Source organism: Callorhinus ursinus, unplaced genomic scaffold, assembly GCF_003265705.2.
Source record: "Callorhinus ursinus isolate GAN/ISIS: 27379988/994484 unplaced genomic scaffold, GSC_fseal_2.0 scaffold37, whole genome shotgun sequence".
Taxonomy (NCBI): Eukaryota; Metazoa; Chordata; class Mammalia; order Carnivora; family Otariidae; genus Callorhinus; species Callorhinus ursinus.
The window spans coordinates 9,060,504-9,078,823 of record NW_027397099.1 but is presented as its reverse complement, the minus strand read 5'-3'; the positions used below and the strand labels follow the sequence as shown (position 1 = coordinate 9,078,823).

At 35.4% G+C, this 18,320-nt stretch overlaps 1 long non-coding RNA gene across 1 annotated transcript in view; it reads left to right on the top strand.

The window, feature by feature from the left end:
* The window catches only part of LOC112836894 (uncharacterized), an 80,831-nt gene extending 69,172 nt beyond the window's left edge, over positions 1-11,659 (top strand). The window contains exons 3-5 of the long non-coding RNA XR_003211593.2: positions 4,589-4,646; positions 9,228-9,364; positions 11,387-11,659. This is a non-coding gene — a long non-coding RNA (uncharacterized lncRNA). The remainder of the gene's footprint in view (positions 1-4,588; positions 4,647-9,227; positions 9,365-11,386) is intronic.
* Positions 11,660-18,320: the final 6,661 nt, after the last annotated feature.

Sequence of the window (18,320 nt, the reverse complement as noted above, 5' to 3'; positions counted from 1 at the left end):
CTAAGGACAGACTAGGAATTGACTGCAGTTAGTATAAATACTAACTTAAAGAAAAGGCCACTTTGAAATCAAGGATGAGACACATGGCATAATTTGGGGAGAAAAGAATCTCAGGTTATTAAAGGAGAACTTTAAAGATATAAATAGAGCTAGAACAGAAGCAGTTTTCATAATTACAGGTGGGTAATGTTTTTGAAAGTTTCCTGATATGGGGAGTTACTTTCAGAATCACACTGGGTGCTCATGTTAACATGGTGCATGAAAGAAATGTCTTGATTTATTTCTAGAGAAAAATATTTAAGATGAACAAACTATGCAAAGGCTCATTGTAGTCCGTGTACTAGGGCACAGAATTTCTAGATGAGATAAGCACTACCTAATAGCAAATAGCAAAGGAAACCTTGATAAATTTTCTCAGGTTCTTCTATATGTTTGACTTTCTGTACAGTGGTTCCTTCCAGGTGAATGGTACCTGGAGTCTGGTATCTGGGTCATTGCGTACATTCTCTCCTTAGGTTTCAAGAGACACTTTTATACCCATCTGAGCCTGTTAAGAGTTAGAACCTTGTTCTAACTTCAAGTGGAAGGCTGCCTTGAGGTTCGTAGAATTCTTGACATTAAAAAATTTCAAAGCCACTTTCTCTAAAATTTCAGAAGAAAGTTTCAGTTAACCATTCCCAGCTTCTCGGGGGGTAAGGGTTATGGGGTGGGGAGGATTGCACTAAATTCCTAAACATTTGAAGTCAGCTCTGAAAATTTCTTACTCACCCCATCATTTAGCCTTTCTAAGACACTGTCCTTGCTGTGGAAACCAATCAAGAAAATAATTATGCTCTTATGTCCCTCTTATTATGCTTTATGATATTTAGTTTGCCAACAGTTTTCTTAGCAACATGCCTTAATTATGTGTTCAACTCTATCCTACCTCTTTGTGTTGCACTCTATCACCCATGAACTCACTTTAGCAACAGCAGCAATGAAATCCTACATTTTAATTCCTTTTTGAGTCATAGATTACTGATTGTAAGTGTATGTGGGGAGACAAGGTAGCATCCTCAATAAAAATAAAAGGTCTATAGGTTTTAGAGTCAGACTTCCTTAGTTCAAATCCTGGTACTCTATTTTGCCACAATATAATCTTGGACATGTTATTTTAAAAGCACCAGATTTTCATTTTGTTAACTTCTTTGCTTACTTAGTCAAATGGCAATAATGACCCTTATTTAATTGGACTATAAGAATTAAATGGCAGAATATGTGCAAAACACTTAGCAATGTGCTTTGATGCATAATTAGTATTCACCAAATTTATAACTGCTGTATACTTCTCACTAAACCAAACTTTTCTCAGGAACATATATGGCTAATATTTAAAGTGAACTAGTGCATACTCTGTGTTCTCAAATGTACAGTGTTCATGGTTACACAAAAACTTTCCATTTCTGTGTACTAGATACATGAATTTGGCATCAATGAGATATTTTTCCTTGCAATTGACACAATCTTTAGTTCAGTAATATCATTTTTTTTGTTTCTATGTCTTGTACATTTTCTCTATCCATGTAAAATTCAGGTGAGATACCTAAATTTCTCAAACCTTGCTTTTCCATGTGGTAAAGATTTGTCCTCCAGTACTAAATTGAAATACTGTGACTATGAAATACTATTGAAATACTGTATATTGAAATTCTATGACTTTTACTTACCAGACTTATAAAACCCTCAGGTTTTTTTTAATCTGAAAATTAACTTCAGTATAGTATTTTATCAGTTACTAAAGTATCTCATTCTTAATGTATTTCCAAGTTGAATTTCTAGCCTGATGACATAGAAATAACTAATTCCTCTAGCACAGGAAAGCTATCAGAAGACTAAATATTCTTCTGCCTGTGTTCCAAACATAAAATTGCTTGTTGGAAGTAAGAATTGAATGAATTGTTCAATTACAATCTTTAGTAAATTTATTCATTCATTCAAAACTTATTTGACTGCCTGTTATGTGCCAGATGCTATGATAACTGCTAAATGTATGTGTGTGTGTATGTATATGCACACACACATATATATATATAGTCACACACATGTATAGTCTTTATAGTTCTATAAAGTGCTTTTGATTGAGATTATATCATTTGACATTTATAATAATCCAATAAGGAAGGTGGATGCTCCATTTTAAGATAAAGAAAGTGATTATAAGAGAGACCAAGTGATTTTCACATCATTCCATAATTGAGTAGTGGACAGAAACTGGATATGGTCTGTTAAAACTTTGTTATTTCTAATAAAACTATACTCATTTTAGGGTTTTTTGTTTGTTTGTTTTACCACATAGTCAGAAAAAAAAATCTAGTTCAATACATATCTTTCTCAAGACTTAAACCTTAAGATAAAGTCTCCTGCCATTGCCTCTTTCAGCCTTAGGTACACTATATTTCTGAATGATGAGTTAACACATAGAAAATCAATTATGCAGAGTTGGAGGTCCTGGGAAAACCACTTGGATTCTTTAGCTAATATATAATGATTTCGGGTTGTCTGACTAATGAAGCATAGAATGCAGTGTTTCTCTCTAAATGGTGCTATTTCAACACTCAGCCTGGAACTTTATCAGAAATGCAAATTTAGACAAACAGAGCTGTCTGTGCATCTGCTGAGTCGAACGGTCTCTGAATGCTTATGCATTCTTTCTTTTGGCACACCTGAGGCTCTGAGAGCTAGAGAAAATAATCAAGACCACATATTAATAAAGGATGGGACCGACTTTTGAACCATCACTCCTTTCCTATATAAATCTGAGTCTCCTGATTGGTTCTCATCTCCTTACAGAGAGAGGGGACCCTTCATTTCTGCAGTCTCAGTGCCAAGTGCACTGTGTGTGCTCATTAAGTAAGTATTGGATTCTCTGCATGGTGAACTTTTCTTTCTAGTACCAAATATGGGCTTTTGCACCAGATGTGTTTCATTTCATGGGGCTGGGTTTTGAACTGGATGAGCCAGTCATGGTTGCCTTGTCGTGCAACACTGGATTGACTTTAAAAGCCTGCTTAATCCAGTAAGTGTTCCATGCTTAAAAACTTCTCAGTGAACTCATGGTATCTGATGTGCCTGCACCCAAATGCACATAGACACGTGCCTTATGGGTATTGGTTTTTAATATTATGAACTAAGAGCTGTCCCTTAAAATTTCCATTCCTTTTCCTATATCTCGTGCTGGAAGAGACATATAATTTAATCACTGCAGACATATAATTTAATCACTTCTATAATACAGTGTTTTCCAGTTATAGCCGTTTAAATACAAGGCCATAGAGGTACTTTTTTCTTCTAAAACTATCCTCCTTCCATCCCCATGAGCACAACTAACACCAAGACCAGGGATGTCTTCTGTACAATATCTCCCATGAAATTTGAATTTCAAGAAAAAAAAAAAGGGACAAAAGAGAATTACCTTAAGGGCATGTTAAATATTTAACTAAAGCATTCCTTGGTAGGTGTAGATAATTGCTAATAAAAATTGGTGAATATTTAAAAGTTCAATTGCCTAGAATTTTCCCAAAGTAAATGAATATTACAATGAGTTTTCTGCCCTTAACAGATTTATTACAGTTAGATATTATTCAATATAAAATTACCTATTAAAATCACAAAATTCTCCATAAATGTATTTTATTATATATAAATACCTTCTATTATACTCACGTATGTCGTCTATTTTATATATATATAATGCTTCCTTCCTCTGAAAAAGATCTCTTACTAGAAAGTAAGTTCCATGATGGCTTTGATATTTTTCTCTTTTGTTCACTGTTATATCTTCAATGCCTTAAATATACCTGGCATGTAGTAGATAATCAATATATGTTTGTTGAATGATCAGTGAAACTAAACTTAAGGATTTCTCATGGCAACAATTGCTTTATGCTAGGCACTAGCTTGGCGCTGGTGATTTGAAGATGAACTTGACCTGTTTTCTGTCCTTCAGGACCTAACAGGGTGTTGATTTAAAATTCTCTAGGGTAGCAAAGCTTTCAATAATTCCTATGTCCCAAATGTGGAAGCCAAGGCTAAGTGACACTGAGGGATTTGCTCAAGTTCATATACCTAATTGGTGGCAGAGCCAGGACTGGAACCCAGGATTTCTACCAGAAATTTCTTCTAAAAATTGTCCTGTTTTCCAAAGATTAAAATGCACATGCTTTGAGCCAGAAACCTATATGAGTAAACCTGAAGCAGCTCCCTAGTGGTCTCAACCTCTGGCATGATTCTCAGTAAGAGACAAAGTGGATAGTTGAGAGGGTCCCAGGGAAGTCACACCTGTCATGTGACTTATGAACATATAAGAGTTCTAGGGGAAGGATTTATCCTCAGAGTCTACAGAATTCTTGAAAATATGAGTAAGCTTCATGAGAAAACCACTGAATGATAGTTTTCAGCTCTGGAAGGTCCTGGTCTTAAAGCCCCAAAAGAGGATCATGTGATTTTATTGATCTCTAAAGATAAGCAAAAATGACTATTATGGGCATTGCATGTTGAATTATTACTCTTGACACTTGTAGTTACATCAGTATTGCTTTATGTCCCAAAGGAAAAAGGTGCTGATAAAATACCAAAGACTGGAACAACTGGTATCAAACCATACTTATGTAAGTAAATATGTTAATATATGGTAAATGCCTTATACATGTACATATATCTTTACATTTTGTGTTTCTACACTTAGGAGTGTATTTTAAAGAAACAATCTCAAAGAAATTTTTGAGAAAATGGTATATTTTATATATTATTTAAAAATAGTGGAACAAGAAAACATTCGATGTGGTATGACCTTAGTGTTCTGTAAGAAGTCTGTGTTTGTGTACATATATTCATTTCATGACTACCGAACAACTACATAAAACATTTCATTTCTATAAAGGAAAGTTGTGATCATTTCTTGCATAATGATCATTTGCAGTTGAAAATGATTTCATCAAACAGGATTTCACATTCTCAAGGTGCTGTTTCTCAAATAGTAGATTCCTAGGAACCAAAGGAAATATTTTCAGTGATTTGGGGAAATTATTTATTTCCCTTTAGAAGAGACTGTGCATTACTTAAATTTGAGAAATACTATTTATTATAAAGTGTAAAGTTCTCTCTGTATGTGTGTGCTAACACAGAGAAAAATATCCTGAAAGGAGATAAACGAAAATATTGACTGCTATTTTCTTTACAGAATCTTCTTTGTCTTCAAGACTGTATGTTCCCCTACCCCCAAAACAAATAAATAGAAACCAGTAAATGTCATATTAAAGCCATATCAAATTTACTGGTCATTCCCTAAATGAGGTAGGCCAAATACAACTTCCTCGACTCTACTATCTTTTATTTAGGATCACTTTTAACTGAAAATTTCATATATCAGTTCTTGTAGCTATCAGCTACCATTTTCCAATTTACTAGTTGATCCAGTTCTGTGGAGAACATTTTATCACTTTTGAGATCTTTGGGCATATGCTCTATAAAATTGTAATAGCATTACTGATTAACTTCATGTTATTTTCACACAGAATAAGATATTTCTTATGGTCTAAATGGAAGTATATGATAAAATGTAAATTATTAACTCTATTACTATTGGTATTAATAATAATTTTAATTATAGCTTGAGTAATGAATGAGTCTGACTCTCTACAGAAAAAAGAAAAGGGTTATATAAAAGGAAGAAGTTTTTATGAATCACTTAACTTTTTGTGGCATTTTATTTGTGAGATTGGTATTTTTATCTTTATTTTTAAATAAGTGAACACAGAGAGGTTAGCAAATCGGATCAAGGCTACACAGATTGTATATAAAAGACACTGCCGAAATTTGAATTTGGACCCTCTCTCTTGAAATCGATCCTTTCGATCATTACTGTGTGCTTCTGCTTCTCAAATCCCTTTGAAAATAAGTCCAAGTGTCTTATATTGTCCCATGCAGGCTCATTATTCCCATTGTAGGTCCTGCGTACCATATCTCTTCCCTTCTCCTGACTGTTCCCACCCAAACCAGCTTCCTCATGCTCCATCATGAGACCCAAACTCACCTGCCTTTTTTCTTCTCTGTCTTTGACTCAATTAAAAATAGTATTCATGTATTTTATGCTCCAGGTTTATCACTATAGCCCACATATATTAGCTGCTAAGATACATACAGTTAGGGTACAGATATTCTTCAGAGAATAAGTAACTCCACAGTGCTATCACCTCATCAAAACTTTCTAAGATGGCAGCATTTATTGTCTATGCCAATTCTGTGCCAGAGGAGAATTGACAAAACCCATGTACTGAATTTGCATGGGGCAACCATAGAGGGTGTAGGAATAGGCATTGTAAATAGGCAGATCTGGATTTGTGTCTGAGTTCTGCCTTCTAGTAGCTGTCTTAGAGTGGGGTCTAGTGGAAGCAGACACAAGACAAGGGTTCAAGCAAAGGAGATCCTAGGAAGTGCCAGTAGGGAAGTGAGTAAGATAGATTGGAAAGTGTAAGAAATTAACAAAGAAAGCATTAGTCAACAGGTTACAGTTGTGCGCAACTGAGACTAAGTTCCATTTGGAAACAAAGAGAGTGTAGAACATGCCTCAGTGTTGTCCCAACGAGAAGGACAAAGAAACTAAAGTTTTTCTTCCAACTTCCGTCATAATCTGAGTCATACTCCTGAGACCATTAATTCCCTAGCCTTTGTGATCTACCCACTGAACAGGTGAAACATGTGCGCGCACACACACACACACACACAGACACACACAACTTAGGTGAGGAGTTATTGAAGGACCCTATCAATACATAATGGAACTATGAGTGTAATGTGGCTATGGGTGGGGCTCCTCTAGGGCCTGCTACATGAGGTGGAATATTTAACTCTCTCACCTTCATCTGTAAAAAGGACACAAAAATCACAAAGTGTTTTCAAAGGTTATTTGGAGTAGCATGAGTGATATCCCTAACACAGTGCCTAACACCAAAGTACGCACACAGAAAAACAGCTATATTTCACTGTTAAGGGATAGTTGACAAAAGATACCTTTAAATATATTGAGGACACTCTAAAAATGTTTTAAGGCCATCAATTCTCTGGGCCACATGATGAAAGTTCTTGCAAAATAATATTTGAAGTGCTTTTATCTAGAGAAAGAAGTGCTTTATTTGCAGGTGGGGTTAGCAGTAGGGGTAAATTATGAATCCACTTACTAAGTTGTAAATGTGTATTAACTCCTGGGAAAGGAAAGGTCAGGTAGAAGGAGGGAGGAAGTGAATTAAAAGCATCCTGCTAAGTAATTGTAAGAACCTAAGAAAAGACTAGAGAAATTATTATGGTGCCACATTCTGATTATGGCTATGTCTACATTGAGCAAGTAGGTCAACTTACTTAACTAAGAGAAGAAATAAAGGATACAAAAGGAGTTGAGCTAGAAACAATGAAATCTTTGGTTGCTCTCTTGCAGTGTGGACTTCTACATATATCCATTTATCAAACAAAGTTATTTGTACATTGTATTAGGTAGTCTCTGTGAGTGCCTGTATATGCAATGCCTTTGTTTGTATTTATCTTACTATGAAATAGAATTCTTTGGAGATTCCACAGTTGCATACCTTTCCATGTACAGCAAAAGCAGCAAAATGCACAGTATAAAATAAACCCCCATACAAAATAAAATAACTTTAAGACCATTAAAACAGGGTATTTTATTTGATATAACTAAGAAAATTAAATGCTCATTTAGGACTATTTCAGATTCAAACTTAATTTAAGGCTCATCTTAGGCTTGAAATTTAATAGTATACAGTTCCGTGTGAAATAGAAAAAAAAGAGAGCCCTGAGTTCAAATTATGATTGTGTAGAATAGATATGAGACAATAACATAAACCTTCTGCAAGCCTCAGTTTCCAGGCTTCCACAGTGGGAGTAGTAATACTTACTTGGATGAAATATGCCTCTTCCATCCCAGTTAGTGCACTCCCGATATTCCTGTTAAATTTAGCTCGTAATTCTGAGATAATTCATTTGATCAGTGCACCTATAGGATTTTTCATAGTCCAATACGTGACAAATGAACATTTTTCACAAATGAGCTATGCGGAACATATTACTATCTGGCATAACTTTATAGCATATGTGTGTGGACTGCCAGGAATACCACATATGTATTTGTTTATTTACAATATTTATTAATGACTGTTATATATGGCACACACATTTTCAAGAACCTCAGAAAAAATATACTTAAGACCTAGTCATAGTCCAGAAGTTGATTGTTTTAATAGGAAGTATATGTATACAATTAACATTACCTGTAAAAGAAGAAGTGTTGGGGGTATTTGGAGGAAAAAAAATCAAGAATTAGTGGTTATAAATAATATGTACAAGTGACCCTCATGGAAACAGTGGGTTATATGAAGGTAAAAACAATAATTTAGAGCCAGTTTTTGGGTTTAAGCCCTAGTTCTGCCACTTACTGTCAGTATGGCTTTGAGAAAGCTCTTTAACTTCTAGATGCTTTCGTTCCCTCTTCTTTAAAATGAGATTGTGGTGAGGAGTAAATTTTTCTTTAACACAAGAAAAACAATACAGTGTATGGAATGTGGCAAAGGCTGATTGTTAATCTTTATTATAATATACTAAATTTTAGGTGAAGGACTTTTTGAACACCATTTAATCCTGTCAGTACTATGAATTAAGGCTGGTGTCAACTTCATTTTATAGATGGGTGAATTTGGTTTCAAGACATTATTTTAACTTGCCTAATTTTATACAGATAATATATGGCTGAAAGAGGTTTTGTTCTATGTGACTCTAATACAAGCTCTTAACCATATTGCTCTTTGAAAAACCAGGCATAGCAAGAAGTTAAGGCAGGATAGTATCCTTGTTGGAAATCCAGATTTGGACCAATAAAGGATGTTGGCATGAAAAAAGAGCTAGAGAGAGAGAGAGAGTTTATAGTCTTACAGCTGTGTCTGAAAAACAGCTTGCTAATTTATTAGGAAGGTACTTTATGTTTGGTGTGATTAATAATGTAATTAGGGTTAGAGATAAGTTTTATCTGACGTTAAAAAGAGTTGGAATATTGGTTGGTGAAAAAAAAAACAGTTGGAAAAAATAACCCCTTTTTTTAAACAGGGGTTATTGTGTTTCCCTATGTATGGTTGAGATACGTACTTGTAAGTATGTATCCCAAATCTCATTTTTTTTTCCTATTCAAGAATCTGAATTAGCATAAGTTCCTGAGATCAAGAGATGACTCAGCAGATGGCATCTGACAAGTTTCTGAGTTCTAAGCAATCTGCTATGGGAGTCCAGAAAGGCAAATAGCTAATTCTGATTGGGTGAGGCCAGAAAGGTAATCATGGAAGGTTAGCTTTACCTTGAGCTGTGAAAAGTGTGTAAGCTATCATTCTTCTATAATGAGTGTTTTATTGATAGTACATTTAAAACCCTTTGCTCAATTACCTTTTATTTTACTTCCTTCAAAACTCTCTATTCTCTAGGTGGCCATCCACTCAGTTACCTGTTCCAGAAACAAGTCATTAAACATATCCAGCAGTAAACAGTAAATATACTCAAACTGGCCCATCTTGCAGGAAGTACATAATCAGCAAGTAAAGATGGGTTAATAGGACCTCTTGAATCTTGAATGGGGGTTTTCCTTAGCTGCAGCAATTAATGTGTTTGAAAATTAGAATTAATAAATAATCATAGCAAGTTCAACCTCAATTACCATTACAAATGTTTGTATTTATTTTTGCAGAACAATTGACATCTAATTAGCATGTTAAGAGCTACTTGTGTTTAGATATTAATCTGATATCTTTAAAAAATCTTATCAGAGTTATTTATTTACATAAGGCAGGCATATGCATAATTGTAATTAACTTATACCACTACATGATTCACCTCTCACATAATTTCTAGAACCATAAACATACACTCACTTGTTTATTCATTTATTCATTTAATAGCATGATGTATCAGAAACCATTTATTCTCTAAAATACACGAAGATTATCCACACGTCTCTGGAATGATGTCTGCTCCTCTATATTACTCCAGAACCCAAAAGTCAAAGTTTTTTTCAGGATGTATCCTAGTAAACAAAATTGCCCTTGCCTATAAAGCATCTTCCAACTTTTAATACCCCTGTAGCACTCTGATAAGGTTTTATTCTTAATACTTTGTGTTATAATATTTATGAGTTCATCATTCCCAGTAAACTGTGAACTTCCCAAAAATGATTTTGAAGACTTTATTTTAGTTTGTATATGCAGTTTATAACACAAAGTCTGGAAAGTAATAGACATCCATAAGGCCTATTAAAAAAATGAATTATCTACTGGTATGCTCAGTTGTTAAAATGTACACTTTAAGTCCCTTTAAATAAGAGTTAACTTGTGGAAAGTTCAGACTTTGTTATTAAACCTAGGGTGAAAAATATGGCTTATTCCTTCCCTAGCAAACACGGGCAAACTGTATAATATCTGACTCTCAGACATCTCATCCCTACAACAGGAATTACAGAATTACAGTATTTCATGAGACGGATATAAAAGTCTCCTAGCACAGTTAATGGCATGGAGTAAGCACATGGGAAAGGGAATTTTCCTTTTTTTTTTTTTTATGTAGAAACAAGATATACCTCAAAAATGAGATTACATTTGTAGAAGATCCACACCAGTCTTAAGTATTGGTCTAATGCATAGCCTCCGTCCAGCATCTGCTAAAAAGAAACAGTAAAGTGGAGCCATTCTTATGTCCACTTGGAATTTTCTGGTTACATGGCTCTGGGGAGCAATTTCTTTCACTTTGCGGAAGTTTCTTGGCCCTGTTTGCATGTGGCTTAGAGAAGTTACTTGGGTTTCAGTAGCTTTCTGCTGTTCCTTATGTCCCGGGGGTACACTGTGTTTTCTCTGACTCAGAACCAGTACTTGGAAGGGGGTAAAAATAGTCAGAAAGCAGTTTTTGTATCAAAAGGAAGAAAGTAGAGCTGAGCTAATTCCTGAACTGAAATCAGAAAGCAAGCAACGGCAAATGCTAGTATTTCTGTTGTTGCCCTCACTGGGGCAAACAGCCTCTTTGCTGGCTAAGAAAAGTAACAGAAATATGAGAGTTCCTATCCATATGAGACTTTACTTCAATGCATCATAGCACAGACACTGCCTTTGAGAAGGTGGTCAGTCTACATGTTTAAATTACCACCATGACTAGGACCTCAACATCTCATTTTTCAACGCCTTCTGTTTTTGGTTTGGTTATATGTTTACTTATTTGTTTGCTTTTTGTTTCTGTGTTCAGCAGCTTCTAAGTTATCTCCCAATAATGCCTACCTTCTCATATTCATGCCCTTGTGTTATCCCCCTCCCCTCAGGAATCTGGGCTGGATCTCGTGATTGGCTACTGAAGAACAGAATACAGAACAAAATAATGGGATATGACTTCTGAGATTAGGATGTAAAAAGAGTCTGGCTTCTGTCTTGTTCAGCCTCTCTTGCTTTCTCATTTGCTTATTCTGATGGAAGCCAGCTGCCATATTGCATGCTATTCCATGGAGAAGCCCACATGGCAAGGAAATGGGGGTGCATCCATCCAACAACCAGGGAGAAACTTAAGGCTCTCAGCTTAACAACCAACAAGAACTAAGTCTTTCCAACAAAAATATTTTCAAATAAACAAAAATGAAAATACAATATGTCAAAATTTGTGGGATGTAATAAAACAGTGCCGAGAGGAAAATTTATAGCATTTAATATTTATTTTATTTTATTTTAAGATTTTACTTATTTGAGAGAGAGTGAGTGAGAGAGAGCACAAGCCAGGGGGGTGGCAGAGGGAGAAGGAGGAGCAGACTCCCTGCTAAGCAGAGAGTCTGATGCGGGACTCTCTGCCAGGACCCCGGGATCATGACCTGAGCCAAAGGCAGATGCTTAACCGATTGAGCCACCCAGGTGCCCAAATTTTTATTTTAGAAAAAAGATCCATAATCAATAATATATGTTTCCAAACTTAAAAAAAAAGAATTAAAAAAAAACTAAAAAAAAAAGAAAAAAGTGAACTCAAAGAAAGTAGAATAAAAGAAGTAATAAAAACAAAAATCAATGAAATAAAAATAGAAAATAATATCAAGAAAATAAATGAAAACCTAAGTTGGTTCTTTAAAAAGATAAACTGATAAATATCTAGCAAGTCAGAAATAAAAGAATAAATAAATTATCAGTATTAGGAATAAATGTGCAAATATCTTTTTGAGATCCTGGTTCCATTTCTTTTGGATATATACCCAAGAGTTAGATTGCTGGATTATATGGTAGTTTTAATTTTGATTTTTTTTTCATTTTGATTTTTCTTTTTATTCCGAGTATGGTTGACACACAATGTTGCATTAGTTTGAGGTGTACAACTTAGTGATTCAACTTCTTTATATGTTATGCTATGTTCACCACAAGGGCGGCCACCATCTATCCCATTACATCTTTATTACAGTATCATCAACTGTATACATTATGCTGTGCCTTTTATGCCCTTGACTTAACCATTTCATAATTGAAAGCCTGGATCTCTCACTACCTTCCACCCATTTTGCCCTTCCTCCTACCCACCCCTACCCTCTGGCAATGATCAGTTCGTTCTCTGTATTTATAGGTCTGATTTTGCCTTCTGTTTGTGTATTCATTTGTTTTGTTTTCTAGATTCCACATGTAAGTAAAATCATATGGTATTTGTTTTTCTCAGTCTGACTTATTTAGCTTAACATAATACTCTCTAGGTCCATCCATGTTGTTGCAAATGACACAATCTCATCCCCCCCCTTTTTTTTTGGCTGTGTAAAATTCTGATGTGTGTGTGTGTGTGTGTATGTATGCACCACATCTTCCTTACCCATTTTTCTACTGATGAATGTTTAGGTTGCTTCCAATATCTTTGCAATATGCTGCAATAAACATAGGGGTACATGTATCATTTTTAAATATTTTATTTGAGAGAGAGAGAAAGAGAGAGCATGGTGGGGGGGTGGGCAGAGGGAGAGGAAAAACAGACTTCCTGCTGAGCACCGAGACTGCTGTGGGGCTCCATCTCAGGACCCTAAGATCATGACCTGAGCAGAAGTCAGATGCTTAACCGACTAAGCTACCCAGCTGCCCCAGAGGTGCATGTATCTTTTCAAATTTGTGTTTTTGTTTTCTTTGGGTAAATACTCCATAGTGGGTTTATTGGATCACATGGTATTTCTATTTTTAAATTTTTGAAGAACATCCATACTCTTTTCCACAGTGGCTGCACCAATTTACATTCCCACCAAAGTACACAAGAGTTTCTTTTTGTCCACATCCTCACCAACACGTATTGTTCTTGTCTGTTTGAATCTAGCCATTCTTACAGCTGTAAGGTGATATCTCATTGTGCTTCTGATTTGCAGCTCTAGTTTTGATTTTTTGAGGAACCTCTGTACTGTTTTCCATACTGGCTACGCCATTTTGCATTCCCATCAATAGTGTATATAAGCTTTTCAATTTCACTCTTTGCCAACATTTACCTTCTTTTTTCTTTTTTTTAATAATAGCCAACCTACTGGTGTGAGGTCATATCTCATTGTGGTTTTGATTTTCATTTTCCTTATGATTAATGATTTGAATAACTTTTCATGTACATGTTGGCTATTTGTATGTCTTCTTTGGAGAAATGTTTATTCAGGTCGTTTGCCTATTTTTTTTTTAAGATTTATTTATTTATTTTGAGAGAGTGAGAAAGAGAGAGAGAGAGAGTACATGACATGGGGGAGGGTCAGAGGGAGAAGCAGGCTCCTCGCTGAGCAGGGAGCCCGATGTGGGACTCGATCCCGGGACCCCAGGATCATGACCTGAGCCGAAGGCAGTCGCTTAACCGACTGAGCCACCCAGGTGCCCTCGTTTGCCTATTTTTGATTAGGCTACTTGTTTGTGTGTGTGTGTGTGTGTGTGTGTGTGTGTGTGTGTGTGTGTGTGTGTGTGAGAGAGAGAGAGAGAGAGAGAGAGAGAGAGATTGAGTTTTAGGAGTTTTTTATATATTTTGGAAGTTACTCATTATCAGATGGATGGTTTGCAGATATTTTTTTACCATTCTGTAGGTTGCCCTCTTACTCTGTCTATTGTTTCCTTTGCTGTACAGAAACTTTTTAGATTGATGTAGTCTCACTTATTTATTATTGATTTTGTTGCCTGTGCTTTTGGTGTCATATCCATGAAATCATTTCCAAGACCGATGTCGTGAAAATTTTCTCTTATGTTTTCTTCTAGGAGTTTTACAGTTTTAGGTCTTATGTTGAAGTCTTTAATCCATTTTGAATTGGTTTTTGTGTATGGTGGAAGATAGAGGGGGGTTGCCTGGGTGGCTCAGTCATTTAAGCATCTGACTTTTGATTTTGGCTCTGGTCATGATCTTAGGGTTGTAAGATTGAGCCCCACACTGGGCTCTGTGCAGGGCATGGAGCCTGCTTAAGATTCTCTCTCTCCCTCTCCATCCACCCCTCCCCACCTCTCTCTCTCCCTCTCTAAACAAACAAACAAAAAGGTAGAGGTCTGATTTCATCCTTTTGCGTGTGGACATCCTGTTTTCCTAGCATCGTGTTTTAAAGAGGCTATCCTTTTCCCACTGTGTATTCTTTACACCCTTATCAAAGATCAGACAATTGTAAATGCATGGGTTTATTTCTGAGCTCTCTAATCTATGTCATCCGTCAGTCTATATGCCTCTCTTTATGCCAACATCATACTGTTTTAATTACTGTAGCTTATAATGTATTTCAAAATCATGAAGTGTGATGCCTCTAGCTTTATTCTTCATTCTCAGGATAACTTTGGATATTCTAGGTCTTTTGTTATTTCATGCGAATTTAGGATTATTTTTCTATTTCTGTAAAAACTGTCTTTGGAATTTTCTTGGTAATTGAAATCAGAATCTGCACTGCCATATTTACTGCAGCATTATTCACAATAGCCAAGATCTGGAAACAACCCAAATATCTATAGACAGATGAATGGAGAAAGAAAATGTATTATATACATATAATGGGTTATTATTCAGGCTTAAAAAAGAAGGAAATTTTACCATTTGTGACAACATAGATGGACCTGGAAGACATTATACTCAGTAAAATAAGTCAATCACAGAAGGAAAAATATTGCATGATTCTACTTATAGGAGGTATATGAAGTAATCAAACTTAAAGAAGCAGAAAATAGACTGGTGATTGTTATGGGATGGGGATAATGGGAAAATAGGGAGTTGCTATTCAGTGGGTATAAAGTTTTAGTTTTACAAAGTGATTAAGGTCTAGAAATCTGCTGTACAACATTTTGCCTATATTTAACAACACATACAGTGATGTGTACTCAAAAGCTTGTTAAGAGGGTAGATCTTATGTTGAGTGTATAATCACCACCCCCCCGCCCCCGCAAAAGACACAGGAAGTCTTTTACAAGTGATTTTATCATCTTAGTTTATTATCTTGGTTGTGGTGATGCTATCAAGGTTGTATGCATAAGTCCAAACTCATCAAAATTCATTCATTATATATCTTTAATTTTTGTATCAATTATATCTCAATAAATCCATATGAAATATTAGGAATGAAAGAAAAGAGATCACTGCAGACCCCATAAACGTTACAGAATTTTAAGAGACTACTAAAAACAACTTTATATGCATACATTTAACAGTTTGCATAAAGTAGAACTATTTCCTGAAATACCACAAACTATCAAAATCCTAAGGATGATAGATAATTTGACTGTTGATAATTTGACAATTAAATTAGTATTTAAAATGTCATTGTTTTTTCCAGAGCTTTTGCAGATGAATTCAGAACTTTCCCATTGTATTACCCAGTGGCCGGTCTGGGAACTAGCAGTTGGTCTCTCCTGTAGGCTCATCAGTGCCCTCAGGGTTAGAGCCCTGCAAAAACAGCTCATGGGTAATCCCAAGTGTTCCTAAACAACTGTATATTGTCTGTTTTCCTGTGTGTTCCCCATGCTTTCTGGTTTCCCAGGGTCCTTCATTCAGAAACCTGAGGCCTCACTCTTTTTTTGCTATATACTTCCTACAAAAGCACCTACATTTGGGGCCACATAGTAAGAGGAAAGAGAGAAAAAAATGATCAGGGGCTTCATTCCACCCTCCTGAAATCAAAGTTCCTAAAATCAGAGAGGAATTTTCCCTGCCCTGAGAATTTTAGGTTCCTGTGGGCTCTCTTGGGCACAAGAAAAAGGAGAAAAGAAAATAATAGAAAATTTCTTCCACTCTCTGTGAACGTTTGGAGATGTCTTTCCCAGTGATCATGAGAAAACTATACAGGGCTTCTTTATCATCCCTCTTTGTCTGGGCAAAGGGCCACTTCTTGGTTTGGAGCTGCTTTGAGTCCATGCTGGAAGACATCAGAGGGGAGGAAAAAAAATGATAATTTTATTGTTTACTTTGAATTCTTGACTTCTTTCTCAATCAACCTGCTACTTTTTAGTTTTCAGAGTCCTCAAATAGATGCTATATTTATTCTGCCCAGGTTTTACAACTCTGTTCAGTGGGAGAAAAACACGTTTTTTCCTAAGATTTAACTATCTCAAAATTCAAGTATTTCCCAATATTGTTGTATGTTGTGCTTTGTGTTAAAATAGAGAAATTTGTATTACGTCACCATCCAGAAGCACTTTTAATATTTCTCTATACATACTCAGTTTTCAAAAGAACGTATCTCTTACTTCTACGGAAAATGTAATATGCAAATCCAGGATCTGCACTAGTATGGCACAATGTTAAAATACTATAAATATATTTGCAATATAAAAGTGCATCATAGTGTTTGGTGAATAGCATGATAGGTTTTGCTTGCCTATTTCCCTGTAGGATATAACCAGAAAATATAGAACTAAAAGTGGAAAAAAATGTATCACAAGACCTTTGATGAATGTTTGTTATTTTGAGATTTATGATCAAGGATTCTTGACTCACAAGAGGTCTGGCTCACCCACTGAACTAGTTACTGCCTGGATTGAGGCACCAAGCTTTAACTCAACAATAATATTCACCAGATGCTTGGGATATATAAAAGAAAAGTGATCAGAATCAATATGAGCCTATTTTTATAGAAAAATGTACTTCATAAATAGCATTCCCTTCATCTCACAAGTTCAGAACACAGAACTTTCTTCATTCTAGAGTTTGTCAAAGCCTTTCTCTCTCTCCCTCTCTCTCTCTCCTATATCTTATTCTCCTCCTTCCACAGATTTAATATTCAATTAGTTAAGGTTTTATGCAGGTAAATACAATTATTTAAGGAGAGTGAATCAAAAATCATGCTGTAGAAGCCTGATATATCAAGAGATAATTTTCTAATTCCCTTCTTTGATTATACGAACCTTTAAATATAAAATTCATTCAAACAGCACTTACTGAATTCTTATTCTATACCAGATGCTGGCTTGTGGCCTCAATCTCTACTGAGATGGATGGATGGATTGATGGATAGATAGATAGATAATTTTTTTTAAATAAAGATTAAAATCGAGATCAAGTGCAAGGTAAAGTAGGATGCAGAGGATGAGGTGTTGAAGTTTATCTGATAACTTGCTTTCTCTAAACTAGTTTGGTTTGGATATGCTGTCACTTGTGATCATTGAGTTCTGATTTATACATAAATCTTAATAGAGGAAGTAATGTCTGACTGGGATGTAGGAGGAGATATCTGGGTGAGAGTATTTCCTGCAGGGGAAAAAGTATATTCAAGGGCAATGAAACATTTATCAGAAGCTATATATTTACATTTATGTTTATATTTATATTTTTGTATAAAGAGAGAAAAACAGTCCAAATAGTGCAAATGATCATTGGTAATGACGTAATGGAAGGGTAGGAAGAGAATGAATCATGAGACCCTTTCCAGACTTTTCACTATAAAAGACTGAGAATTATAAGTGTGTGTGTGTGTGTGTGCGCGCGCGTGTGTGCGCACGCGCGCGCGCGCTTTCTGAGGAGATATGTTTGTGTTCTTATTTTAGAAAGTGGAAATAATTTATTGGATGGGGAGATGCAATAGTTAGCGTGATTAATAGATTATGAAATGATCCAAAATGACTAGGGTGACCAGTTAAGTTCAAAAGAACTTCATGTTATTTAAGTGAACTTTTCAAATAATTTTAAAATATTTTATTTCTTTTTCTTAGTACACAATAAAATTTTAGAGGTATGGATTATAAAAATTGAAGGGCTTTTTTTCCTACATTTATGCTCACTTAGGGGATTTTTAAGGCAGATTTTCATATAAAAATATCAGAAAA